Raw genomic sequence first — 27295 nt, forward strand, 5'->3', positions numbered from 1 at the left:
ATTTTCTTTTGCCCCTACCTATCCATCCATCCATCCATCCACTCATATATACATACATACACCGACACATTCTTTTTCTAGGAGATGTAAAGCAGAAACAAATTGATCAAGCCAGCTGAAAGGGAAACAGCAGGAGGACGGTGATACAACGCCCTGAACCGCCTCGGCACTCCCCGCTGCTCCGTATTCCCCTCGCCCGCTCCCGGCTTTTTGAGGATGCGACAAGTCGCAGTGCCGGGGCGCAGCATCCTCGAAGGGGCGTGTGTGTGTGTCCCCCCCCCGCCACCGCGGGCCCGTCCAATCAGGGTGCTAGAGGAGGGATGCTCGGGGCAGGGATGCAGGGTTGCCAGGCGACAGCAGCGTCCCCGTGTCCCGTCCCCCCCCATCACTCCTGTCCTCCCCCCCGGGGCCGGGCTGCGCTCCTGCCCGCGCTGCCGGCGCAGTTAAACAACCGCGGGGAGCCCCGCAGCATGGGGCTCTCCTCCCTCCGAGGGTTCCTGCCACAATCCCGCTCCCGGCCGTGCCAGGAGCGATAGCCAGCTCCACAGTGAGAACTAGGAGCGCAGTCAACTAATAAATGGTAGGGATAAGGCGCAGCCTGCCCCTCCGCGCAGCCTAGTGCCGGGGGAGGCGGTCTGCGAACGCCAGCAGCTCCCACTCCCTGTCTTTGTAACTCTAGGTCGCCTCCTAATTTAAAGCTTTGCGACAATCCCCTTTGCCCAGAAAGGAGAGGAAATCTAGAAAGATGACAGACTGCGAAAAGGGACCCCAATTCACAGCGCCGGTCCCAGGCGCTGCCTGGCCAAGCAGAGCCAAAGTTGGTCAGAGGAACGGGAAGCGGGTGCTCCAGAGGAGAGGGGAAAGGAAGGGGATCATCGCTTGGTGATCGCAATCTCTCTGTCCCGTTGCCCCCGCTCTTCTTCTCCTTCTCTCACAGCCTTACCTCTGACCGCTTGATGAGTTTCCATTGGGATCAGATCCAAGGTGAGGGGGAGAAAGGGTGATTGTTCCCAGAGGAAGCAGCTCGCACAAGTTTGGGGGGTGAGACTCCCCGGTGGATGTTTAACGAGCACATCGGGAGGCCCGCGATGTCCGGGAGCAGCTGGAGACCCTCGCCAGGACCTACCCTCATTGCACGGTAAGGAGCTGGGCACCGGTATCCGGTGTCCTGGTCCCTGCATCCCACATCCTGATCTCTGCATCCTGCGTCTCAGATTCGTGCATCCCGGTCCTCACATCTCCGTATTCCACATCCCGGTCCTTTCATATCAGTCCTTCCATCCCACACCCTGCAGCCTTGATCCCTGCATCCCGGGTCCCTGCAACCCACTCCCGCCCCATCCTGCCCTCCGGACTGGATGCAGCCGCTGCCCGGGGGGTTGCGGATTTTGCAGCCGGGAAAAAGTTGAGAGTGGCGGATTGCGAAGACGTTTACTGATGGGATTCAGGGGCCAGGAGAAACGGGGAAGGGGGGAGGGGGACAAGGGTTTTCACACCTGCAGAGGACAGGTAGCGTACAGGGGGATCCCTGTAGTCCCACAGCTGAGGGGGCATGGGGAGGTGAGGGGAGCGTGCAGAAAGGAGCTGTGTCCAGATGTTGCCCAGAGGTTCTTGTTCCTGCAGGCTTTGGGGGTGAAGTGAAGAGATCTTAAGCTTGCCATCCTATACTCTTCCTTAAGCTGGGGTGGAAAGTGCCAAGGCAGCATCTGGGAGAGCCGTGCTGGGTGCCCAGCTCATCTCTCTGGATCTGCTGTTGGGAGAGAGCGAGAGAGAGGTGGGGAACGTTAAAGAAATTGGAAGTGCTTTGCTCCTCTGGGAATATCTCCCCTGAAGGGACCTGACTCACTCCAGGATCCTAAAATTGGAATGCTTCAAAAAGGAAGGAGAAATTAGCAGAGCCAGTGTAAACTCTCCCTCACACACATGCCCGTATATCTGTCTGTCCATGTGAGTATGCAGCCAGCTGTGTAGGTATATGTGTGTGCTTATGGAGCTGTCTGTGTCTGTGCATGTGCCTTGCCTATGTCCCCGTGTCTCTGGGTGTGTGGGTGTGTATATCCATGCTTATGTGTTTGCCCGGATGCATGTGGATGTATTATATGTACAGATTCATAGGATTGTGTTTCTATTCCTAGATGGTGTTTATCTAACCCTCTGTAGACCTAGAGGTGTGCAGGTACTTACCTTCCATCTCTCTGTGTGCCAGGCACACATCTCTGCCAAAATACACATGTGGGTGTGAGAAAGTATGTTTCTATGCCAGTGTATAGGTAGGATTTGGAGGGTGTGTTGGATTTTGAGGGCTTTATCCTCCCAGGTTATTGTAGTGTTTCAGTATTTCAATGAATTATTTTATGTATCCACCTCTGTATTTCAGCAATCTTGGTAAAACCCAAGCAATTTTTGAAAAACTAGGCATCGCACCAATACTGCACTGAACTGAACTAAGGGTTTGCTGGTAGTTTGTGAGTTCCTTGGCTTTTTCTCAGTTTATGCCACCTGCTGAAGATTATTTTAGTTATTGTTTTTTTAATCATTAATTAGATAAGCTTTAAAAAAAATCTCAATTGGAAAACTGTAAAACAGAACAGCCTGGGACACAGACTGGTACCTATTTCACCTTGCATAAGTATATGTCTCACGTTGATTAAATATGCATGAAAACAATTTGAAAAGCACACAACCCACCCGATCCAATACATATTTTAGGAAAATTACTTTTTTCATTTTCTTCAAATGCACCTAAATCATGATGACTTCTTCTGCTCTTATTTACATTGATAAATGTATTACGATAAAATGTAACTCCTCAGTTATATTGGACAAAATTACGTATTAAGTTACTTTTATTCACAGTTAAGGTTATATTGGGGAAAATTGCACATTAACTACTTTTATTCACAATTAACGTAATAGAAAAATTGTACTTTTGTGATGTTCATCCTTTGAGTGAAATCAGTAACAATTCATGAAAATCCTTCTTAATGAACTGATTATTTGAAGAGCAATGCAAGTTAATTTGTGCTTCACTAGAATATATCATACTTCAATTTCTGTGGCTTTTTTCTTGGGTTGTTTTGTTTGGTTGGTTTTGGACTTTGGGGTTTTTTTAAGACTGATGCTGTCCACTGCTACTCTCAATATTTCCAGAGCCCTGCATCATATATCAAAAATAAAACTTCAAAATAGAAAATCCACCAATTGCTTTACTGCTCTATAACTTTAAACCAAGCAAAATGGCATTGGTATCAAGTGCACTAAAACTAGACTTTCATCCTGGAGCCAAGATGCTTTTCTAATCACTCTTGATGTTTGCCTGGGTTACTTGTGCTGATGACCTACTTATAAGCTTCTACAAATAAGGGAATAAAGTTTTTTTAGGCAAATGTTGACACCTTGTCTAGGAGTAAGATTCTAATTTTATCATTGAAAGAGTGGATCTAGAGCAAGATGCAGGGATAAAGTATCATCTTGGATTCACATAATGTTTTTATAGTTAAATAAATGTGACAAAGCAAAGTACTAAATCAGACTAGAAAGACAAAACAAAAGAAATACAATACAAACAATGCTATCATTCAGTTCAGTGGTCTGTGTTACATAAGTGGAGCCAAATTTGGAAATGAAGACAGTGTAGGGAGACATACTGGCATTTAAAGAAAGAGCTATTTGGATGTCTTGTGCCAACACAACTCGCCCATGGAAGTGTCCGACAGAACATACATTATGCTGTAAGTCACATAGTCCCACTTAGAATCCTATAAGACATGAATGACCTGGTTCTAATGTTGTTTATGCTGAGTCAAACTGCAATTTTACCTTTAAATCTGGTGGACACATGAAGTGTGCATCCACCAAGAGCCTGGTTTAGCAGTGTGATTGGAGAATCCAACCTAAAGCTTTCACAGGGTGTGAGATCCCGTGTATGAGGCTGTTAAACTTGCCAACAGCATCCTGCTGAAGGGAATTCATTCTCTTATCAGTTTTTGAAAGCTGTTTCTAAAGCCCTATAAAATGTTTATCAGGATTTCTGAACCTTGTTTGCCCCAACTTGTTGTACTATAGTTATTGATTTGGTAGTATGAATTTTTGTCATTGATAAAATCACTCTCAGGATGCCACAGAAAAACACCAAGGCGTTTGACACACTCCAGGATCAGACAGCACTACTGTTTGTGTGGGAATATGTATAATTATGGTAAGCTACATCAGCTCTTGTGAAGAAGATCATGTAATATTGACTGTTGGGGGGGGGGGGATTCTGCTTATTGATATAAAACTGAGAGCTGGTTTAAAGCTTAATCAAGAATGTATTCCATGTCAGAGAGTTAAAGAGAAGATTGTCCTCTTGCTCTCTACTATTGTGGAGAATAAGGCTGTGCTTTAATCCCTGAGTGTGTTGCATTTGCAATGGAGGGGTATCCACAGGCACCGAGAAGGGGTAACCAAAGGGATAATCAGCCACCCTGTCCCTGCAGCCAGTGCTGAATGTTTAGAGCTCAACTGTGGTGGACCTGGGATCCAAAGGTGGCAGGAAAGGAATATAGTATCCTTTGGCTGGTACCATCTTCTTAAGTCTCTGCTTGTGACTGTTTCTTGCTAATAACTTAGCAAGACAACTTTCACTGTGGTAATCCAGCCCTAAACTGGCAGAAAAATCTGGGACCCATTTCATTTTACAAAGATACAGATTGGCTGAAAATTCTGAGTTTAATTTACTAGTAGGAATAAAATGACAAAAAAATTAAGAATTCCTCCTAGGCACAATGATGCCTGGGAACAGCCTCAGTGCAATTGTCAGGTATTTCCACTGAGACAAAACCACAGTTCATTGGTAGAAGTGTTTTAACTACTGCAGATTCATGCAATTACCTCTTTCTTCAGGTAAGCCCAGAATCCACTGTGAAACCTAAATGGATTGGGTTATCTACTATTTTAAGAGATTTTCAGACATTTTGTTTCAGGGATGTGCAGATTTTCAAAAATACTGCAAGAAATATGCTGTCTTGTTTCCAGCCTTTTCAAAGTAATGCAGAAAATTTTTATGAGGGTTAAATTGCTGTGAACCTATTAAAGTCAAAAAGAAGAGAATTTAGTAGAGCAACAGGAAATTACACCCCTCAAAAATAGGCTATAGAAGTATGTTGTTTTTGTCTCATATTCATCCTCTCAAATATGAAATGATGTCGGAATTATTATCACGCTTTTTTTTTATAGCTATGCTGAGATTATGGGAGCATTTATGTAATCAGGAATTGTACTGCTTGTATAGGAACCTATGGGCTCCTCAAATAAATCAACAGGTTTTCCCAAAAAGCTAAGAGGCAGAGTAGCAGCTTTTCCAAACCATCTAAGACCCAACTTATCCACATGAAAAAGCACGGTCTTAACCCCAGTTACTGAGGGAGCCTTACTTCAGACTGCTTTAAGGTCTGGCAATTGGCTTGAACTTGATAGTACTGATGACCTTGACCTTGAAAGTCACTTTCCTGGTGCATACAAAGGGATACAGTATGATCACAAGTATATATAAGAAACACATATCAAGCAAGGTGTGTGCAGAAGGAATGGTTGATAAACTTTTCATGGGTGAAATAGGAACTTGGAGTAAACTCTTGGTGGATTCTTGGTGGAAATTCTCCATTAGAAGACTGAATACAGAAGGAAAAAAGTTGTGAAAGTAAAAAAAAAAAAGGTTGAGGAAAATACTTCTGTATGAGACAAAATGAGAAAAATAATAAGAAGAAAAGAGCTTGATAGAAAAGGAAAAAAGATAAGTGAAGATATTCAAATGAGTATTCAAGCTGGAAGAAAAATAAACTAAATGATAACTCAGTTGTGGGAAGAAGAGATTGTAAGGTAGATGAAGGTGATGAAGTCAATGGAGACATTGTCAGATTCCAAAGGAATCAAGTGCACACAAGGAAGAATTAAGTCAAAAGCTAAGTGGGTGACCAAAAAGTCAGTACATTCATAGGTCAGAACCATAGGAGAATTAGTGGGACAATTATTTTCTCATGAAAAGAAGGATGAATGTGTTAGCTTGGAGTACCCCTTAAGCAACAGTGTATCTGAAAGAAGGGGTGCTGAGAATGGGAGGTAGAATACACAGGTAAGAAGAAGCAGAACTGCTCTTGAGAAAATGAGGAGTACTTGAGAGGAGGACAAAGTGAAGAATAAAACAGGGGGAAAAATGAAATCATGACATCAGAGAAAAAGCACAGACAAAGGCTGGAAGCAAAGATTGCCAATAAAAAAAGGAAAGAGGAACAGAGGGGGTGGGTAGTACAGGGAAGTCACCTCCCACTGGTACAGAGGAGGAGGCAGGGCCTGAGGTTGCCAGAGAAAAAGAGCTGAAGGGAACCTGAAAACTGTGAAAAATCTTTATCTAGAAGATGACATGCTGATGGAAAAGAAAATGTCCAAGATATAGTGACTGAAAGCAGCCTCAGCTGAGAAATACAGTAAGCTTATACATTAGCTTCCATTCCCCTGAAAAGCTCCACCAACAAGCCCACACTCAAACCAGGGACAATTTTTATGTTACCTAAATGCTGCATCTGGAGAAGTTAACACAACTACATAATCTGGGGCTCTGCAAAGCCTCAACCTCTTTGTTTTGTGGTGGCTGGTCCTCAACTGCACATGTTGTCAGGCTGACTGAAGCAATGCCTTGCAGTCTGTGCAGGAGGATGCTGCAGGCAATTCACCAAGTCTGAGATTTGGCAGTAGTGGGATTCCTCTCTAGAATTAGCCCTGTAAGGAGGCTGCCTGAGATAAATGATACAAGGGGCTGTACGACTTTGCCGAGAGACTGTAAACCTCTTCCAGCAAAACCAGTGTGTCAGATGCCAAATCTAACGCTGAGGGACTTCAGTGGTTTGCAACAGTTGTTTAATACTGTGTGATCAAACCAATGACCATTACATCAATCTATGAAGTATAGGGTGGGACACCATTTGAAAAGTGTTTGAAAATCTTAAAAAAATATTGTCCCATACCTAAATTCCTAAAATTTATCCCTAAATGTATTACTAAATTTTTTCATTCCTAAAAATTCCTAAATATTGTTTCATCAGTGATATAGCTCCCTGCTCCACAGACATGTAACAGAAGGGCTTAGATGGCGCAGAAATTTTCCAATAAGCCTAGTCCTCTGCTGTGGGAATTCAGACTAAATACACTCCTCCTCCCTGGTGAGGAACGGAGCCCTGTAAGGACCTAGTGTGTTCTTTGAGAGGCTCCCGGACCATTCCTGACCTTGTTGACCTTGGACAATTTAATGTACAGCTCACTGCATCAGGATGGTTGTCCGTTCTTCATAATGTAGCTGCAATTAAGTATCCTTAGATCCCATACTGTCCAAAGTTTGTATGTGCCATGCTTTCATGATGGGACACTTGCAGCTGGTTTTGAGTGAACATTTCTTCATGCATGTTTTATGGGAGATTTTTGGATGAGATATTTTTTGATCCAGTACTTATTGCCTAGCAATTTTTATATTGCTTTATAATCAGGATATATTATATTGTTATTATGAATTTCATTCAGAGTGGTCATATAATCCAGTGAAGAAAGTATCAGGAAAGCATGAGGAGACATTGTTCTGTTAGTGTTTGAAAATATTACATTTGCAGTGCATAGCAGAAATTGGCTACCCTGCTGTTAGTGTCACATAGCCAGAGATTCGATAAAAATCAAGAAGCAAATTTTGGGGATATTTCAGAAATCATAGAATGGTTATTTCCCCCCCCCTTATTTCTGTGCATTTTCAAGACAAGAGAAAACAGATAATAATCAAAAGAATGGAGGTAAAAAGAAAAATAAAGATATTGTGTTGTAAGACATGTAGGGTTCAGCTCTAAGGTGTTAAAAGAGTTTGTTTGGATAAGCTCACATAGATAAGAAATGTCTAAAAGTATCTTTATCTGCAAGATAATTTTAAAAAATCATATTTTTATGCAAAAATATAATTGGTTTTGCCATAACAAGTGACTTTTCAAAAAGGGTCATCATAATTTTTGGTGAGATTGTGTATGTATTTGAGTGTTAATTCTCTTTAATTAAGAATATGGCTATGGATTTCTTCACTTTTTATCATAGATTTTTAGTGGCATTTTTACTAACCATCAGTCAGAAGGACAACTTCATGAGGTGTCAACTGACACCTCCTTTGGTTCCATTGAAGAATTTCTGAGTGTTTCTGTACACAACAAATTAAACATCTTGATTTTACCTTATAGCAGACGTATTTTACCAGTATTTAACTTTGCCTTGTAAAAAGCAGGGGAAAGAAAACACCCACATGGGACATCAAGGTAGTAATATTGGATTAAATTGTGTGAAAAGGATACCTTACAATGCTCGCTGGATGTTACAGCACGTTATTTGCATAGACAGTAATAAGGATCTTGTTTTCCTTATTCTGAAATATTTGTCCACGAAATTACATTTTACTAGGAAATTTACAGAGTTTATAGGAATCTTCTTAGATTTTTTTCCAAACACTGTAAGAACACACTGAAGTACACTTGTCACATCTGCCATGCAACTGTTTCAGTGTATTCCCTTGTAATCTCTTAATCGTGCTTGCTCGCTTTCTTCCTTGCAGCTATCATGGCTTTAGAAGAGCCCTGACAATTACAGACAATGAGATCAACAGACAGTGCATTTTCTTAGACAGGTGTGAGCCCATCCTACATTGACTGATGCGCCAGGTTGAGTTATCAGACCAGTCTTTGCTCTTGGAAGTTAAGAAAAAGGAGAGCAATTGTGTGGGAATGGTAGACCAACACTGAAGTCTGTTTTAGCCAAATGCTCTTAAACTATATACCACATGTTTCTTTATCTTACCATTATTATAAAATATAATCAAGAAATAAATTACCTGTCTCAGGGTCATGAAAGCAAAACAAACCTCACTGCTATTCCAGCAAAAACAACATGCAACCCATGTCTTTTTCATTCATTTCCCTGTCAACGTGACTGTCAATAAGAATACATTTACTTATGGCCAGTCCCACAGTTGATTCATTAAGATGATTTTATGAGTGAAAAGGGAAGATAACCTAATAGAGTAGGTCCAGGAATACAAATAAAATCAGATAACTTTCAGAGAATAACATCTTTGCTTTCTGAAGTGGACTTTAAATCTCCAAGAAGAGAATAGCTCCCCTTCAAGCAACCTTTTCTTCTTCACTCAGAAGTGATCTCCAATTAATTGTGCAGTTTAGCTGAACTTTGCTTTCCTTGGTATCCTAGGAGAAAAGCTCTGAAAGACTGGGAATTTTAACTTGTTTGTAATGTAAACTCAGTATACTGGTGGTGCTTTTTAACACTCCAGAAACTGTTTGTGAGGAAAAAGAAATAAATAAAAAAGCTTTGATCCTCTAAGCAAACAAAGAGGGGAGAATGAGGTTAAAAGAACCTCAAGAACTTGTGAAATGCAGAGAAGGAAAATGTGGGAAAGGTGTCTTTATTTTAACAGTTTCAGAGACTAAAAGACAATTGGTAATATCAGGCACTTCAACAGCACTAGAGACTTCTGATGAATAGGGGAAAATTGACTTATTTTTATTGTTTCATTGACCTTTCTGAGATTTCTAAGGACTATGAATTTCTTGATAATATCAGTCATCTAACCAAGATTTTTCCCAGAAGCAGAGATCCAGGACAAAGCTTAGAGATTAATGCTAATACCTTAAGTATCAAGCTCAGATAAACATATTCCTAGTGGCATTATTCACTATGAAGAAAAGAATGAAAATCTAGTCTGGAAGTAACACCAGGGAGCTGGGATATAAACTTGTATCCCAGGTTTTTGGCCAAAGGGTGAAATGTAAATTGAAGCTTACAGCAACTGTAGTATCAGGGAATGGTGTGATCCAGCAGTGCCCTGTTGTCTGCTTATCTCTGGGAAATGCTCCTGCTCCCTAAAATGCAGTTATTTTGACCAGTAGGTAAGGTGAAGTCAAGTCTCCATATAATCTTTCAATCTTTCAATCCCCCATTCACCAGTTTTAGGGAAGAATGCAGATAAATAGTCCCATTTATACCTAAATACCTTAAATCAATGTCCAGGGAGAGGCTGCAGAGAGTAATAGGGCTTCTTAGTCCCTGTGATTTCCTGGCAAAGGCACAAGGTTCCAATTAGAACTTATCCTGAAAGAGTGCAGTATCCATCAGGGTGGAAATGATAGAAAGAGGTCCTTTTTATGTAAGATTCCTCATTTTCAAAGATTGTACACAACGTTCTCGTTGCCTGAACGCAGCATTTATAGTTCCACAGATAATGACACCAGTAAGGACTTCATCTGATCCATCTTCCCCTCCAAAGATGGCATAAACTCTCTTTAAATCTTCATTAACTAATACTTGTTGAATGATTTCCTTAAAATCTGCAATGGCAGAAATTTCACAGCCTCCTGCAACAGCATATGTCTGTGCTTCACTGTTCTTATGGACAGAAGGTCTCCAAAAGTTTAACTAAATCCCACTTCTTGCAACAGAGCCTATCACTCTTATCCTCTCTGCTATGGAAACTCAAAGCAATTTAGTACTTTCCTTTCCATTCCAGACTTTTATGGTGCAAAGGGATTAGATTTCAGCTGTTTAACGTTCATTTATGTAATGTTCCTCTCAGTCATCTCCTCTTGACTCAGTGAAATAATTGCTTTTCTTTTTGCCATTTGCTTTTTTTAATCTCTTGTTATTCTTGCTGCTTTCCTTTTGACCTTCTCCAGTAGCCCTTTGGACTCATACCCAAAAGATGAGTACAGCCAATGAATGGGTTGACTTCACTTGTCTTGAATACAACACTCCTCAAAGAAATCCTTTGTACTATTCATTTGTTCTATGCTTCAAGCCTCGCTCCAGTCAGCATTTTGCCCAAGGAGCCCTCAGGAGCTGCACAGAGCCATAGTGATGTTCTTGTCCCATCACCTTTCAATTTGCTACATTTTTTCTTGGTGGCTTGTGGTCATTTCTAGTTTGCAGCCACATACAACTCCAACCAAACAAGTCCTCCTTAACACTTCAGAAGAAAATTTTTTAGGCAGTTTGCACAACCTGTTGCTTTGTCTTTGCCAGAAGGATCTGTATGGGCAATGACTTCTCTTGGTTTAGTCATTGCTACAGAAAGGGGATGCTTGGCTGCTGCATTGTCTAGCATGTATCATGTTCAGCATGACACAGGTTTAGCATGTTTAGCATGAAATTACCATCATGGTCACTAACTTCAGCCAGCAGCCTGACTGTCCACAAGTCAAAGAAAAGCTCCCCGGAGCGTTTCTAGAAGGGAAGACTCCAGACCAACTCCAAGCATAAAATGTATCAAAGAACATTGCAGAGCTGAGTGATGGATACAAATGTGGAATTCATATTCATTTGGGTGTTCCAGCTGCGGGTCCATGAAAAGGTAGAAGCCGTTTTTGCTTTCAGGAGCATAACCACAGAGCAATGCACCAGGAGGTCTCGAATGAGGTGTTCAATTTTGCTGCTGGCAAACCCACACAGAGTTCATCTACATTAAGCCTGATGAATGTGACATTAGGCAAGAATCCAAACTTCATGCCCCCAAGATACACTTTGTGCCTCGCTTGTTTAATTTTTCTTTTATTAAGGCTCAAACTTTTCCCTGGTCAGTCTAGAACATTTCCCAAACTGTGCAGGACATGGATAATGTCAGAGAGGTCCTAATGAAGCTGCCACAGGTACTTGCCCTAAAGGCTCCTTAGAGAACCCTTTGCATCTGTAAGGTTCATACATAAGAGAGTATTTGTTACTACTAAAAAAAAAAAAAAAGAAAGAAAACCTCAGAAAGAAAGGGAAAAAAAAGCTTTTACTTGAGCATCTGTAGTAATTCATGGAGCACCTTAACATTGCAACAAAAATGTCCCTTCTAGCCTTCAAGCTAATCAACATGCTGTTTTAATATATCTCAGTAAATTAAAACACATCCAGTCCAACTCATTAGTTCCTGACCATTAACTTCCAAGCCTTCAATTCCCACTGAACAGGTAAGCAGCTGCTTTGAAGATTTAAGTGGCGTGACTCCACCAGAGCACAAGCCATCATATATGAGAACAGTCCCTTTCCTCTGTCTAACTTGGTCACACTGAGACTGCCAAATAAGCACTCCTTGGATGTACTGGGTGAAAGGGAACACTGGTCTCTATGTGAGAGAATTTTTTACGGTCTGGGATAGAGACACACAGAGGGACACCTTCCGGCAACCCATGGGATGCAGCTTGATGGGTTTTCCCCTCCACCAGTAGCAAAGCAATCCCGAACACTAATCTGATATGTTGTCTCTTGAACATAGATCATAATAAATAAATCAAGTACCTAGGATGCACTTCCTGATCATGGTCAGCAGGGTCTAGCATTGCAATGCCACTTATTGAATGGTCAACAGCATGTTCCCAAAACCTTAAAAAAACAGCTTCCATGTAAAGAGTCATCTATATTTAATCAGCAGGACTCATCACAGTTGTATTTTAGAGTGCTGTGAGTTTTTTTGAACACTTTTTTTTAAGCACTAGTTAATAGGTACTCTAGCATGTCCCATTTTTGTCCATTCCCATTTATGACACGGTTTCCATGCCAATGATTACAGTTAAATACTAATACAATTGTTTCAAAAACAAAAGCACGTTTGGAATGATCCACATTTATCTGTAGAGAGTAGGAGCTGCAAAGACGAATGGACTGAGAGGAATTAAGCACTAGGCTAATGGTGCATTAGGCAACCTAAGACCAATTAGGTTTGCTAATCCATTCAATATTCTTTCTATCTGTTTCCATTATTATCCCTGCCAAAATTATTTTTCATGTATTAATTCACCTGTGTTTATTTGTTAATAAAAAAAATTCACTTGAAATGCAGGTCTTGCATCCTATAGTCCTTTCTCAAGCAAAACTTCCATGACAGCAGTAGCAGAAGGACTTCAAGATGTAACTGGAACTCTCTGTACTGCTCTTTTCCTAAAATAAAACTTAAATTCCTTCAATAAGATTAAAGTGAATGCATTCTCCATCTGTATTGATTCCAGATACTCTTCATGATTAATTGACATATTATTCTGCAAAATTATACATAATTCTATACAATGTTCTATAAAAGTGGTCTGACTGTACCTGACCAAAAAGAATTGTTCTAAAATTAATTGCTGATTGGTGACTGTTATTCTGTATTGGTTTGTACATTATTCTGGTGTGTAATTGACTATCTGTTTGCCAGATAAGTAGAGGACAGAGAGTTATTGGTAACTAACTTGATTATTATGTCTTCTGAGTTCTAAAAAGCAATTCTTATTCAGATTAGTTACACTTTAATATTGTCAGATTCTGGCTCCCAGAATAACTCCTGGAGGGAAATAGACTCACCATAAAATTATTTACACAGGTATTGCCACAAATATGAGAAATGAGGAACAGGCCAGGTAGCAGTGCAACAGGAATGGATCCAAGGCTAGAGAAGCTCAGAAGCAGAGCATGACTCAACATCATGGTATCATATTGCTGTGGAAAAGGGAAAATTCCTACTGGGATTAATAAATAGGAATATTGTCTTCAAGATTTGGCATGTAAACATTAATCTCTACTCAACAATAGTAGGGACAGTTTTGGAGTATGGTTCCCAGTTTTGAGAATTATGTTTTTAGAAGGAACATAAATCTTTCAGAGTGCAGAGAATATCCACATGAAGAGTTATGTGAAAAAAAGATTTATCACAGGTAAGTAAAAGACTTAAGTTGTCTCACAGAAGACTAGACCTTATGAAAAGCTTTTAACTTTAAAGAGTGGGAAAAACAGAATTAAACTGCTGGGAAATCTAGAAGATTCCTGTCACCAAAGTATTTAAAAACAAGCTAAACAAATAGATAAGTCATAAGTAAAATTGATCTTGACTTGGGTAATAGCAAAGGAAGATCAAGATATTTCAGGGTCCCTCCTAACCCTCTTTTTCTCCAAGTGACATAATTGAGGGTTCCTGTCCCAGGGCCTCAGTGTTTCAAACTTCTCCTTCTGCTGCAATCTAGACACTTGCCAGCTAAGCAGAGCCTCCACTGCTGAGTTGGTGAGGTGCAGCAGTCAGAGCAGACAGCGTCATGCTTCTCTTGGGGAAAAGGGGGGAAAAATGGACACATTTCAGAGCAAACAAGGTTGTCCTGCAAGAGAGAGGCAAATTCTGCCGTGCAAGGGCAAATCATGTATGTATAGAGAGCAAGAATGCATCACAAGTCTCTGCTTAGTTCACACGCAGACTCTATGAGTGTCTTCAGCACAACCAACCACGTAGTCTGTCAGGTAAAGACCATGAGCAGTCCCACCCTTTACTGTAGGGACTGTGCAGAAGTGTACCTACAAAACCCAATATGAAAAGAGTTCTAACATTAGGACAGTAGACAAACAAGAAAGGAAGGAACAGTACGACTTGTGCTATCAACTTTAAAGTCTATTCTGCATGTTCATAGGCTTTGATACTCGTGTGTGTAGGCAGTGCACTATATAAGGTTATAAAGTTATGTATGTTTTTGGAATATTTGCATAAGGAAATGAATGCAGTAAATCTGTTGACGTCGTCAATGCAGAACTACTGTAACTCTAAAGCTTTCTGCACTGCAGTGATGATTATGAAACTAGTAGGTAGTTTATGTTATTAACTCAAGGAATCATCTTTAATAAATACTCATAAAACACACTGGCAAAAGCATAAACTGCAGCAACATGAGTAAGAAATCTGTAATATTCTCCCTACCATAGATAAATTGTTAATACCGCTGTTCAGTAATTATTTAATCAAAAGCATACTTAAGGAAAATTTGAAACAAATGAGAGATTTCAGTTTTTAGACTAAGAGTCCTATCTTCATGTTAATTACTGAAGCAGGGTTATAGTATATTTTAATAAAAATGGGAGAGAGTATTGAAATTCAAATAACTCCTCGGAGGTTTTATGGCTCTTACAAAATGCAAAGAAATTCAGAAAGTTTTTTCAAAATTAATAATTATTTCTTAAAGAGAGATAAAGAATTAGATGTTGTCTTCCAAAAAGACATTATGTTTTGTCATGAGGTAGTGAAAAAATGCATTATTCATATCACTGATAGAAAAGAAATTTAGCCTAAATTGCACTCTTTCTACCCTGAAATTTTTCTTCTATTCAAAAGATACCATATCTTTCATCATTCAAGGCCTCTCTGCATTGACCCTGGAGAATACTGAAATATTCCTTTTATCCATCCTAAATCAGGTGAACAATAAAAAGATATTGATTTTTCATACAGAATAAATAGTTCACAAATGTATAAAAATTTAATTCAGGATTCAGTGGGTCAAAGACTAGACTGTGATAAATTAGCAACAAAGTCAACAGAGCTGGTCTACGTTACAGCAACTGGCGATGCTGCTCAACTTGTCAGGTGTGCTGCGCTTCCATCATTTTGCAGCTTCAAGAGATCAATAAGATCTGCAGTTTTGGGTTTTCAAAGTCAGCCAGCTTCCTTCCCTTGCTCCTACTCAAGCAGTAGAGAGGACTTTTCAGCAAAGCCCTTGCATTGCAATAAAGCTTTACCTCCAGGAATGCTTGTTTGCCCATGTAATTGAGACTGGATGCTGCCCTCTGACTCTGAGCTTGGCCATCACCAGTGGGAAGCTGCTGAGGACTTGACAGCATGAGAACATGAGTCATGAACATGTCTCAGTCCCCCAACTAGTGTAAATCAGTGTAACTGCAATGTTACAAGCTCCAAGGACAGCGCTACCTTGTAAATACAGGAAATATGGGGGTTGTGCAACATAAATAAAGCTGGAAGAGACAATTCAATCTATCTCCTGCCCCAAAGCAGAGTCAGTATTATTGTGTCACATCTGAAAAAAGATTACTTTTTTCTTAAAAACTTAGACACTTAAAAACATAGACACTCCACAACTCTCCCAGAGAGCATGTCCCTGTGCCTCAGTACCTCTATGATAAGAACATTTTCCAGTACTGTCTAGCCTAAACATTTATTTTTACAGTTTAAGTTCATTTTTGCTTTAGCTAATAACTGAAGCCAAAATTTTCCTTTCATCCCAATTAATTTCCCACCCCCTCAGCTTGATTCAGCTTTGCTTACAATCTGGTCTGGCCATCTCTGTCATGAACCTGAGACTGTTGATTGGATTTGGAAAACTGTGAGCTTCAGGACAGTCTGTCTATGTCTTCTCTAGTTGTCTGAAACTGGCCCCCTTCTCAGTCTGAGACAGCTTCCAGTCTGCTGAATTGGTTGTCAAACCGTGGAACATTCATTGCCACTGAAAAGACTCAAAGTAATGCTCATGAAAAAGAGAGAGTCCTAAGATTGTTTTTTTTTTCTTTTTTTATTTTGTCACCCATTATAGGAACATTCTGTTAGGGTCTTTAACATAAGACATGGTTTAGACTGTTTGTGTGATTAGTGGGGTGCATTCCAAAGGAAAGGACAATCTCATCAGTGGAATTATGCTTTCATTCTAAATTGTAGCACCACTAATCTCATGCTCTTTAGTGAGATGACAAATTTCAGCCTGTGCATTGTGTTTTTTAAATGGCATTGAGTTTTTTTGCATGATGGTTCCAACGAATGCTTAACATGATTCATTATTGTCTCTTATGCTCATTAAAGAAAATATTTAGACTCTATTAGAGTAAAGGACTTGGTGTTTGGTGAAGAAAATAACATTGTTTTGAAAATAAAATAGAGTGTAAGTAAATAACTATTGCTGGTGAAAAGGCTTTGATGGAAAAGGTATTGAGAATGTCAGAAATGTCCTTTTCTCTGATAATTTCTTCTCTATTAGTGGCCTATTCTGCTATGATCAATAAAATCTCCTTGAAGGGCCACAGTGCTTCCTAAGTGGATTATTGCAACAAAAAAAAAAAAAATTGGTTCAAAATCTTTCCTGAGTAAACAGTTACTGGTATCACTTCACCCTCCCTGTTCATTGTTCTTCACTAGGGCTTGGTCTTCTCTTGCAAAGCAATTAGAGGTAGCAGCCTTGGCTAAACCTCAGGCTGGGGAGTATTTCCTTGCTGAGGAGCTTCGCTATAGTATTTTCCTGTCTCCTGCTCAACCTCCGCTTGGTGCCAGTGGAGGTCAATTCATATTCCTTCTACTAAGGGTTGGCATTGCCTGGTGGTCAGAGATATGCAGGCTATTCCGTGGCTGTTGTCCTCATTACTGACTGTCAGCCCTGCTCTAGGGCCCCTGTTTTTTTAATCCTCCCACTCACTGCAGAACCCAGGAAGACACTTGATGACATCCTTCAGATGCTTCTAAGCCACTTTCCTCCCTGAAATTTTCTAAGAGTCTTCAGACTGTGGCCAGACTGCCTAGCAAGCTCCTTTTAACCTCTTATGTCTTGGGAAGCTGGTCCTCTTTAATGTCTAACACTCATGAGGACTTTTTCAGAGTGACAGCAGACAAGAATACCTGAAATTACAAAGCAGGGTACTTTTCCTCAGCTCAGGCACATTCCTCTGGAGTAAGACTACAGTGCCTTGGAGGAGCTTTGGGCCTGTAGAGAGTACCATATGCCCTGAATCTGTGCCTGGCATGTAGGCAGTGGTCTCCTCACTCTTGCCCAGAAGCCTCCTGCTGTCTGCAGGGCTGAGAACCTTGTGCCCCGAGCCCTCAGGGTCATGTGTTACTCCAGCCCAACTAAGTGTGTGGAAAGCAACTGTAAAGGCTCCAGTGGTTGCACAACTATGCTAATTGTTTTGCCTCTAGGTCTCAAGTATCATTTAGTCTTCCTGTGAAGTCCTTGCAGTTAACCAAATAGTTGCTGTCAATCTGAGACACTTCAGACTCACACCACATGTAAACTTTCTCAAAGCGAGCAAGTAGTCCTTTCCACTTCAAATCAAATGAAGGTATTTATATTGAAGCCTTTTGCTTGTGAGTAATACTAAATATGAAGGTAATATTTAATTTGCTTCATGTCCCTCTAAAAGACCAAAAACAGTCTTGACTCCCACTCAGATGTCTGAAAAAACAGGAAGTCTCTCTCCATTGCCCTTTCTATGAGATAATCTTGCTTTCCTGGGTCCCGAAGAAGCTTGAGGACCTTGTGGGGCAGGGACAAGAAGTATCTGTTGCATTTTTCACCCCTTCTGTGACTACTGCTGGTGTATCTTTTGGTCATTTCATTCCACCAGCTCATTTTTTGTACAAATCAAGGAAAAGAAGCATTTGAGGGTGGGATTTACCTCAGCAAACATAAGGTGGAGACAGAGACAGCCACAGCGTAGAGATCTACATCTTTGGAAAGTCATGTTTCATTATTAAAAGAATTACTCTTTTAAGGAGTGACTCAACTGACCCATTTTAGATATCTACTATAAGAGGAAAGGAATCATACAAAAAAAATTGCATTTTTTTCTGTAAAGGGAGTGTAACGGGGCCTTTGAATAACCACGTAGAACCATGTAATCTGACCATTTGGTTAAAGGAATCTCACCTAAAGTCCTAGGGTAGGACTCCAGCAGTTCAGGCTCAGTTTTGCCCATGTTTCTCACATGATTGAAATTTTAGTCACAATTTTATTCAGAGTCTGCTCTGTGACCTCGAACAAAATGCCATGTCAGTGAGAGAGGAAAACCTGGTGCTGCTGTTTTTTCTCTGATCCTTGCCAGGTTGTTCCCCCTCATTTATTTCCACAAGAATATGTTCTGCTTCTCTTCCAAAAAGGAAACCTTTCTGCAACACAAGACTCTCGGTAGGAGGAAATCAAAATGTGTGTGAGATTCTAAGATACCATCTTTATTATTTGGCGATAAGTTTATCTTGCAAAAGGAATTTTCTCTCCCAGAATTCAGAGTTTTCCTTTCCACTGAGGTTTAATTTTTTACCACATGTGAAAGCCACAGTTTACTGATGGAGATCTCTTGCATTGTCCTACTTATGCTTCCTTAAGTGTACAGTGATGACCTCTGTCAGAGACTGAATAGTGACAGGCATGGGCTACAGAGATCTTTGTTTTAACTCAGTCCAAAGCTTCATAATGTCTTAGAGCTAAACTGTTAGATTTGAAGTGGGAATTAATACAGAAAAGTCTCTTTGCTTGTATTATACAAGAGGTCAAGCTGGAAGGTCAGTTATGGCCCCTGTGCCTTTAGACTCAGTAGATCTGCGAGTTAGCCATCCATTATCTTCAGGGATGCCAAATTAAAACTGTGCTAAACTGAGGAAAAAATATATTATTAGAAAACCTGGCAAGCATTCAAGTCTAAGCTCACTGTTAATCTTGATCTTGTTGATTTGAAAGTTTTGCATTTCAGACCTTTCAGAAAATATTAAATTATTCTTTCAGTCATCACATAGTGTCAACACTCTGGTCCAATATTAAAGTATTCAAATATGCAAATTCTTCTCAGTTTACATACTATGCATATGTGATAACTTTCATCTTTGTTATAATAAGGACTGAACCAACATTTTCCTAAGCCAAAAATTTAACACTCTTTAACTAAAACACTGCTTCTTGTTCAGAAAGCTGAATTGGGCTCAGAGCTTCTGTGGTTTGAGTGTGGAGGAGGTTGCACTGCACAAATTAAAGCAAATACATTTCCTTCCAAACGATGCTGTCAGAAAGTGACTTCTGCTAGACTCCAGTTTTTCATGTAGAGGCGTTTGCAGTATCACAAATACCTGCTCTTCCTCCTCACGTCAAGAGCTCCTGAGACCTTAGGTCCCCTAATTTCCTTTTTAGCACAAATTCCCTGACAGGGTTCATCAGACTTTAGTTTAGTTTAAATTCACTGCCTGGTGGGTTGAGTTGTTTCTTTCCTTTCCTTAGCCTTTGCTGTCTTCCGTGAATCTGTCTTATAGCCCCCAGGAGCAGATTCTCACGATTTCCCTCATGTGCTCCTTTCTCTTCCTCAAAGCTACCTTTTATTCCTCCTCCCCTGCCACACTGCAGTATCTCTTATTCTGAGGCTAGCTCAATTAGAGCTCAGGGAACTCTTTCCTGGGGCTGTCAAAGCTTCCTGGAGATTCCCATGTACCGTAATCTCCCCAAAATTTCCAAACCTGCTAGACTTTCTTTTTGCTAACTAAGTCAGCTAACTTATAGCCCCAAAAGACAGGACTATTAACACGATCAGGACAAGGCCATTATAATATCCACCATCTATTCAATAGGTATGATTTTGGTTAATATGGTTTATTTCTTTACATATTAAAATTGTCCTATTTATTAGTTCAAGATGGTCGTTCTGGCTTTGAGAGGCATAACTGGATAAAAGCAACAATTACAAAGACATTCCCTGCTGAACCTAAAGAAAATGTACCATCTTCATTCAGTCCTTACAGCCTGGGTTGTATTTAACTTTGGGGGTCAGGGGTTTGGGGAAATTTTTTCACCTCTTCACCACTTCATGTTCTACCCTTGATCCAGGGTCTGTGACCCCACACACCTTGCATCAATATCTGTTAATGTGGCAGAGGACTAATTACAATATAGGCAGCCACTGCTCATAGCCCTGACCCTGCTACCACTGGTCCCCAGGACTGACCTGACAGGATGTCGATGTTGTACTATTGGTTTCTATGATTTGATTTTTCCTACTCTAGGACTGAATTATCAAAATTGAAATTTAATATTAATGTATTCCCACTGTGTCCAGGAATGTCCTTTCTTAAGTATTTACAGTTGAAAATGTCACTCCAACACAAAATTAAAGGATCTATCTCCACTGATTTTCACTGAATAACTTTTTTAATAGATAAACCAGATAAACCTTTGTTTATGTCTCACAGGCTACATATTTACTGCTTAAATCAGTCAAAAAGTATTCACAGAACCAGGAAGCAACTGTCTTTATGAATCACATATTACTAGGTCCAAACTGTTCTTAAACTGCTCCAGTCCAGAGTTAACATATTTTTAAAATAAATCCCAACTGTCAATGGATGACTAGAGGTACAGAACTCATGTCTAAAAATTATTCAGTTCTAATGTCAAATTGTGCTAAAAAAAAATGTGATATTAGGTTAGACATCTCATAATACTGGACATCTGTCTTTGACATAAATATGGCATAGTCAAACAAAACAGCCCTAGGAGAATATTAAAAATGCTACTATCTTCTTAAAAAGAGACAGGCATAATGAATTGAAAGAGTTAAGGCCATGTTTTCCACAAATAGAGATGAACAAGCAGCTGAAGATTATTAAAATGACAGCAAAGACTGTAGTCTCATAAAGTTTTATCTGTAGCTTGTATCATACATCTGAGCTCTGTGATTTCAGTGACCCCCTCCATGATTTACTCAAAGCTGTGGACTTTGCCTAGTTGTTCCTGTTGGTCATGGGTTTTGTCTAGTCAATTGAAAGTCTATTTCCTGGATAATTTTTTGGTGTGGTTTAGTTTGGTTCTGAGAGTTGAGAAATGCTGCAGATATTAAGCAGGTAGACCTTTGATCTCTATTCCACCTGCTAATTCTTCACTGGATATTCAACAAAAACCCACCACAGAAGCAAACAAACATCTCAACATGTAGCAAGTGAGGAACACAAATAACGCTGAGGAAATGCATTTTCTCTTTCTGTGAGCTATTTTTGCCTCACAGACTGTTATTCCACTGAGCAATCTCAAGACAGGTAAAAGAAAATGCACTTTGCAGTCTCATCTGCATAGAACACTGGATCAGGAATTAATGCTGAAATGTTTAAATAGAAACATATCTTCCTATGATGGCACACCCTACTTGTGTTCTTAGTTCAGCAGGTAGCTCCCTTCATTTTCCCATCAGCCTGAAAGCTACATCTCCACAATGCCTGTATCCTGACAGAGAAGGTATGCTAGTTTGGGATTGCTGGGTGAGATGTCCTACACATTTGTCCAGATGATGCTCCAAAGACAGTGTCCAGCTGTCATTTGATTGTTTGTTTGTTACTGGAACAAATGAAGCACATTTCCCTTTCCATATCAATGTGATGGCTTCCCACGTCACTTCTTGACAGCTTTTTTCAACCTGTTAAAGCAGAATGATACCTTGTCATGAGAGGGAAAAGCCCCTCTGGTTTGTTTACCTGATTGAAGATTTGTGGTAGCTATTCTGAAAACCCTCTGTGATATCAGCTCACACAGTGATCTTCCCCTTAGCGTCATGCAGGCACACAAAATGTTTACAAAGATAGATATATAGGCTGTTGAGCATCCTGAGTGTCTGGTACGAGTGTGTAGCTCAGCTTCCAACACCTCACATCTTGCAGAAACTTTCCAGTGCATCTAGAGAAACCAATGAGCTGACTCTGTGCTATTAAACAAATAGAAATGACCTTACCTCCTTTTCAGAATATCAGAAACCACAAACAGTTCTGCTAATCTTAGTCTGGCTGTAGTGACCTTAGGTTGGTTTTCTTAAATGTCTTTGAGAAGGATGAAGCTCCCAAGTGTAGCTGTTGGAAGGGTCAGACATCCTGCCTATGTAAGACTAGACGAATTAGTCTTCTCCAGTGAAGGAAGAGTCAGTGTCCCTGCTTTTTAAGCATTTTTCCTGGGCTGGGATGAATCTGTTTCCCATGAGATCTCTGTCACTCTGCCTGATGAGAGAGGGAGTTTTGTTTATACACATGGCTAGGCTCCAGGCCTTTGAACAATTAAAATTAAATAGGATTAAATTTACCCATTTTGCTTATTTTTTTCACCTATCGTAACAACTGGGAATAATTTGCCTAACCTTCTTTCTTCTCAGTAGCAGTTTGGAGGTATTAAATTTTTATCACTTTTAAGTTTCAGACTTTTTAGCACAAACTATAATGTATATTACCAGTGGAAATATTTTGATATAGTAGGGGCTTCACCACATGCTTCAGTTGTTTTTATATCCCTTTTTGCTGTGCCATCTTAATGTAATTTTCCACAGGCTCCTGTGTTATTAACCTGCATTCATCATTTATATCCCTCTCCTGAGGCTTGTTGTAAGACTCTCTAGAAGAAGATAAACAAATTATAGATAGAGAAATTAATTGTTGCATTGGAGCACCCCAATCAAGGAACTTCAGGAACACCGGTTGGAGTGAAGCAGCCCACAGGCCACACCAATGGGAATGGTAGGAAGAGGGTTGAACAGAATTGGAGAAAACCATATACAAGGAAACATAGAGATTAGGGCAGATATGAAAATGGAAGCAGGGAAAGCAAAAAAATGGCTGCAGATCTCCAAGGAATGAGGCTTTGCAAGCCAGATATTAAACAATCCTTCCAGCAAGGTTTCCTTCCTGATGCACATACAGTCTTTTCTGCAAGCCATGTCCCCTCTGCTGAGCTCATTAGACAGCTCTGCCACTTCTTTCTGTTCAGTTCTCTGCCCCCTTAGGATCAGGTACAGAAATCCCTGCTCCCTCACAAGGGAGAGGAGTCAGAGTGGCTCAACCCATCTCGGCAAATCCTTGCTGTCCCCTGGTCCTGGCCCCATCTCCACCCCATGACAGCTGCCCAAGGCTGGACAGCACAGCCCTGGAGCAGGACAAGGGGAGCGTGGAGGAAAGGAAGAAGGACTACAGTGCCAAAAGGAAGATGGTGTTAAATGAAAAGTAGAGAGAGGAGGAAGGAGGGACAGGAGGGTAAAGTGAGCTCAAAGGAATGGGAGGGCACATCAAAGTGACTGTGTATTTTTAAGAAGCATATGGTGCCTTGAACCTCAGGGGAGCTGTGTTGTGCTACAGTGGGTAATGACAAAGAGTAACAGACTGTCCCTTTCCCTGAAAAGCATGTGGTGGAAACAGATAAAACACGTCAGAGGAGAGATGAGTGACTGGCACAGTGTCCAACAGGAGCTCTGTATCTGAGCCACTGACAGAACCCAAGCTGGGCCCAGCCAGATGTGCCAGCAGCAAGGGACTACAGCCCTCCAGGAGCACAGCAAGACAGGGGAAAACCTAGGGGACAGAAAACTGTGATGAGGCAAAGGGTATGAAAAGGGCAGGGGAAGGATGCGAAGTTTGGCTCCAGTAAGGTTTGCTAGCCTGACCTCAAGTGTACACAGAGCCCATGAGAGGGGGAGAGCATGACTGAGTTCTTTGCTTGGAGCAAAAATAGCGACTGTGAAAGAAATGGGAAAGAGGCAGGCAGACACAAAAGAGAAGAAAGCTGAGGAAGAAAGGAAAAGAACATGAAAACACTATCCTCAAAACCAGTGCAGACATGCCCGCCATATTAATTTCCATTGCAAATGCCTTTCCTCCATCACAGCTCAGTGAGGGATCTGACCACAGTTAAGTTTACATTGTGTGTTTTTAAAAATAATAATAACAAAAAAGCCAATGCCCAGATTTAAAAGTCAAAGGCTCAGCTTAATTCTGCAGGAGGAACAGAAGGAGAAAATTTGCATGGAGGTGAATGTGTTATTCTCTGTCTACAGAAGAGTTTTGTGGGTGGTTTTAAGCAGTTTCAGTGGTGGAGTTGATAATCCTAAAAAAAAATCAAATCTCTCCTGTTATGTTCTACAGTTATTTTTTAGCCACAGCTGTCAATCACATTGCTTTTCAAAGAAGGCAAGTGTCAGTATCTCTACTCTGTAGAGGCAACACAGAGATGAGAAACAACTTGCCCAGTATCAATAATACAGTATCTGTAAGGGAGTCAGTATCAGTAAGGACCCCATCAACAGGGTCCCAGCCTGGGCTATGCATCCTCTGTGTCTCCTCTGCAAGGGCTTGGGGTTGTTAGTGATGATCTGCTAGTGTGACAATCAGAAAAAGTCCTGCACCTCGTTCAAAACCACAGGGTAGATTCCAATTTGCCTTGATTGCTGTGTCACCAAAGGAAAGTGGATATTCCCATGCTGAAGCAGATTATGGGTATCTATACTGGAAATATGCACTGGAGTTAATGAATGCATGGATGGGAGTGAGGTTTTTTAGTTTCATTGTACTCATTCAGTGTTTCACTGGGAGGAAACATTTAATGCTTTGGACAATGATATCTAAAGCCTTAAATAGACACCTTGTGCTGGTTTAAAAGCAAACCAGCAGGAGAAATGAACCCAACACAAAAGAGACCACAAGCCGGAGTTACAATTTAATAAAAAATAATACGATAATACAATTATATGGACAAGCTATTGGTTTTAACCCACAAAACCCAGACGTGTAACCTAGCACCCTGGGGCACCAAAAGAATGGTGCTCATTGGCCCCCATGCTGAGCCCCACGTGGTCCCCCTGAGTCCGAAGTAAAAAGGGGGGAAAACCTGCTGGTGAGAGTGCTGGTCGCAGTCTGGTCGAGAGCAGTGGTCGCAGTCCAGTCGAGGTTCTGATCCTCCTCTGGATCCAACAAGTGGTAGCAGAAGTCCTAAAACCCCAAGGTTATACACACTCAGGTTCGAGTGGGAATGCCCAGCACCTTCCCCAGGGCAGGGAGTTCCACAATGGGTGGTTGTGAGTCCTGAGATATTTTTGGAATCCTTGGTGGCCTGTTAACAGACATGACCCCTCAGGCTGGGTGTGGAGGTGTTAATGACTCCCTGGAGGGGAGTTAACATCACCCATAACTATAGCCTGAGGGGTCAGGTGTGCTCTGGGCAGCTGCTGCAAATGGTCTATTGTTAACAGTTCCTGGGAAATGACACAGAGGGTATAGAATACATAGTTTGGGTTATACCCACACAGTGATGAACTGCTCCCAGCTGCTCTAACTAGGACACACCTCTTTTTAATTTTTGTCCTGTAGAAAGAAAGTAAATCTACACATAACAGCAGCAACAACAATAACTGGAAATTAGGAAGATGGTTTACCCACTTGTGAAAACATAACCTCTACAGATTCTCTTGTACCTTCTTCTGCAGCATTTGGTGCTGGTCACTTTCTGACACAAAATGCTGGGCTAGATTAGACTTGGGTGCAGTCAAGCCTGCAAATATCTGTATTCCTAAATAAGTTGTGAAGTATTCTCACATTCTGCTTCTCAATCTGTATAGAAAAGCTCAAATAAAGCATATTCCTCTCCTTTGAGAGATCTCACATTACATACTTTCTTATACTCTGAAGCAAAACTCCTTTCAGTGCTCTCTTCAAAGCACTTGTAATCCTGACAGTGGTTTTGTAACGTGCTTATCAAGGCTCTGCTTTCCCAGTGGAGAGCCATAGTTAATTACTACAGTCACAGAGTGTTTGCAGCAGTGGTTATAAGCACATTGCCATCCTCAAAGCTGCCTGGTTGGTTCATTCTTGAAATGACCACCTAAAGTAACAGTGGGTAGAGAAGCTCCCTTTGCTTTCAGATTTTAGTATGGGATCATTTAGCACCTTTCCTACTTCAAATTTGTAGTTTGTTAAGCCAGAAACGAAGAATCAGGAGATGAAAATACAGCTTTTGAATCTGGATTCCATTGTCCCATGGAAAAATGTTTCTTTTTGTGCTACAAATGGAGGATAGATGAAGAACAGTTATTTGTTTAGAAACTGGACAGGCCAAATTGGTGCATGGATGAAATTGTTCATTTTCATTATCTCTTTAAATTCAGATCAGTGTTCTTTTAATACACTTTTTACAAATACAAAAGAGATTGTGAGTTTTATTACATGCATGCAGCTTGCTTCACAGAAAAGAAATGTCAATGTTCCTTGACTGGCACAATTTCAAAAAAACTATGTGATGAATAATCAGGACTCACATTTCATTGTGGAAAAATGCACTGTCCCAGGACATCAGCAGAGAGAATCCAGTATCTGAATCACATCTAAAGAGCTAACAGGAAGAGATGTGGCCAGTTGAATTCAAGGGTCAGGCAGAGATGACGCTCATTATAAGAAACTGGATGGATCCAATTGTGCAGACAGTGGTGAGTATCCTGAGCTTTCAGATAATTCTGTGGAATGATGAGGGGAAATTAGAATCCATGTAACAATAGTTTGAAGCAGAAAAAAACCACTTTAAAGGGACCCTTAAGTTGTGGATTTTCTTGTATTTTGTGTACTTCCATGCCAGTTAAGGAACTATGCAACATATCGAGGAAGATGACAAAGAAAAACATCCAAACCTCCAAATCCATATAACAAGATACAACAGAGAATGCAATCAGCCAGATTCATCATCTTCATTTCATCCAATTTACACCTGCTGTAGAGCTGACCCTTGTAGGAAAAGAAATACCTGGCAGTTATTGCCCAGTCATGGCAGGTATTACAGTCCCTCCCCACAGACCACCAGTGGCCAATATATTGATTTTGCAATCAGACCAAAAGCAACATCCCTAATACCACTCTGGATTATTGCCCTGACTCTGACTTAGGGAACATTTTCTCTAGTTCTTGTGTTTTCCTTGG

At 40.7% G+C, this 27295-nt stretch overlaps 1 protein-coding gene across 1 annotated transcript in view; it reads left to right on the forward strand.

The window, feature by feature from the left end:
- The first annotated feature begins 562 nt into the window (after positions 1-562).
- Positions 563-27295, forward strand: part of GRM3 (glutamate metabotropic receptor 3) — a 103173-nt gene continuing 76440 nt past the window's right edge. Inside the window, exon 1 of the mRNA XM_064656454.1 lies at positions 563-1138. The gene's annotated coding sequence lies outside the window, so the exon portion shown is untranslated. The remainder of the gene's footprint in view (positions 1139-27295) is intronic.

This window comes from Pseudopipra pipra, chromosome 5 (assembly GCF_036250125.1).
Source record: "Pseudopipra pipra isolate bDixPip1 chromosome 5, bDixPip1.hap1, whole genome shotgun sequence".
Taxonomy (NCBI): Eukaryota; Metazoa; Chordata; class Aves; order Passeriformes; family Pipridae; genus Pseudopipra; species Pseudopipra pipra.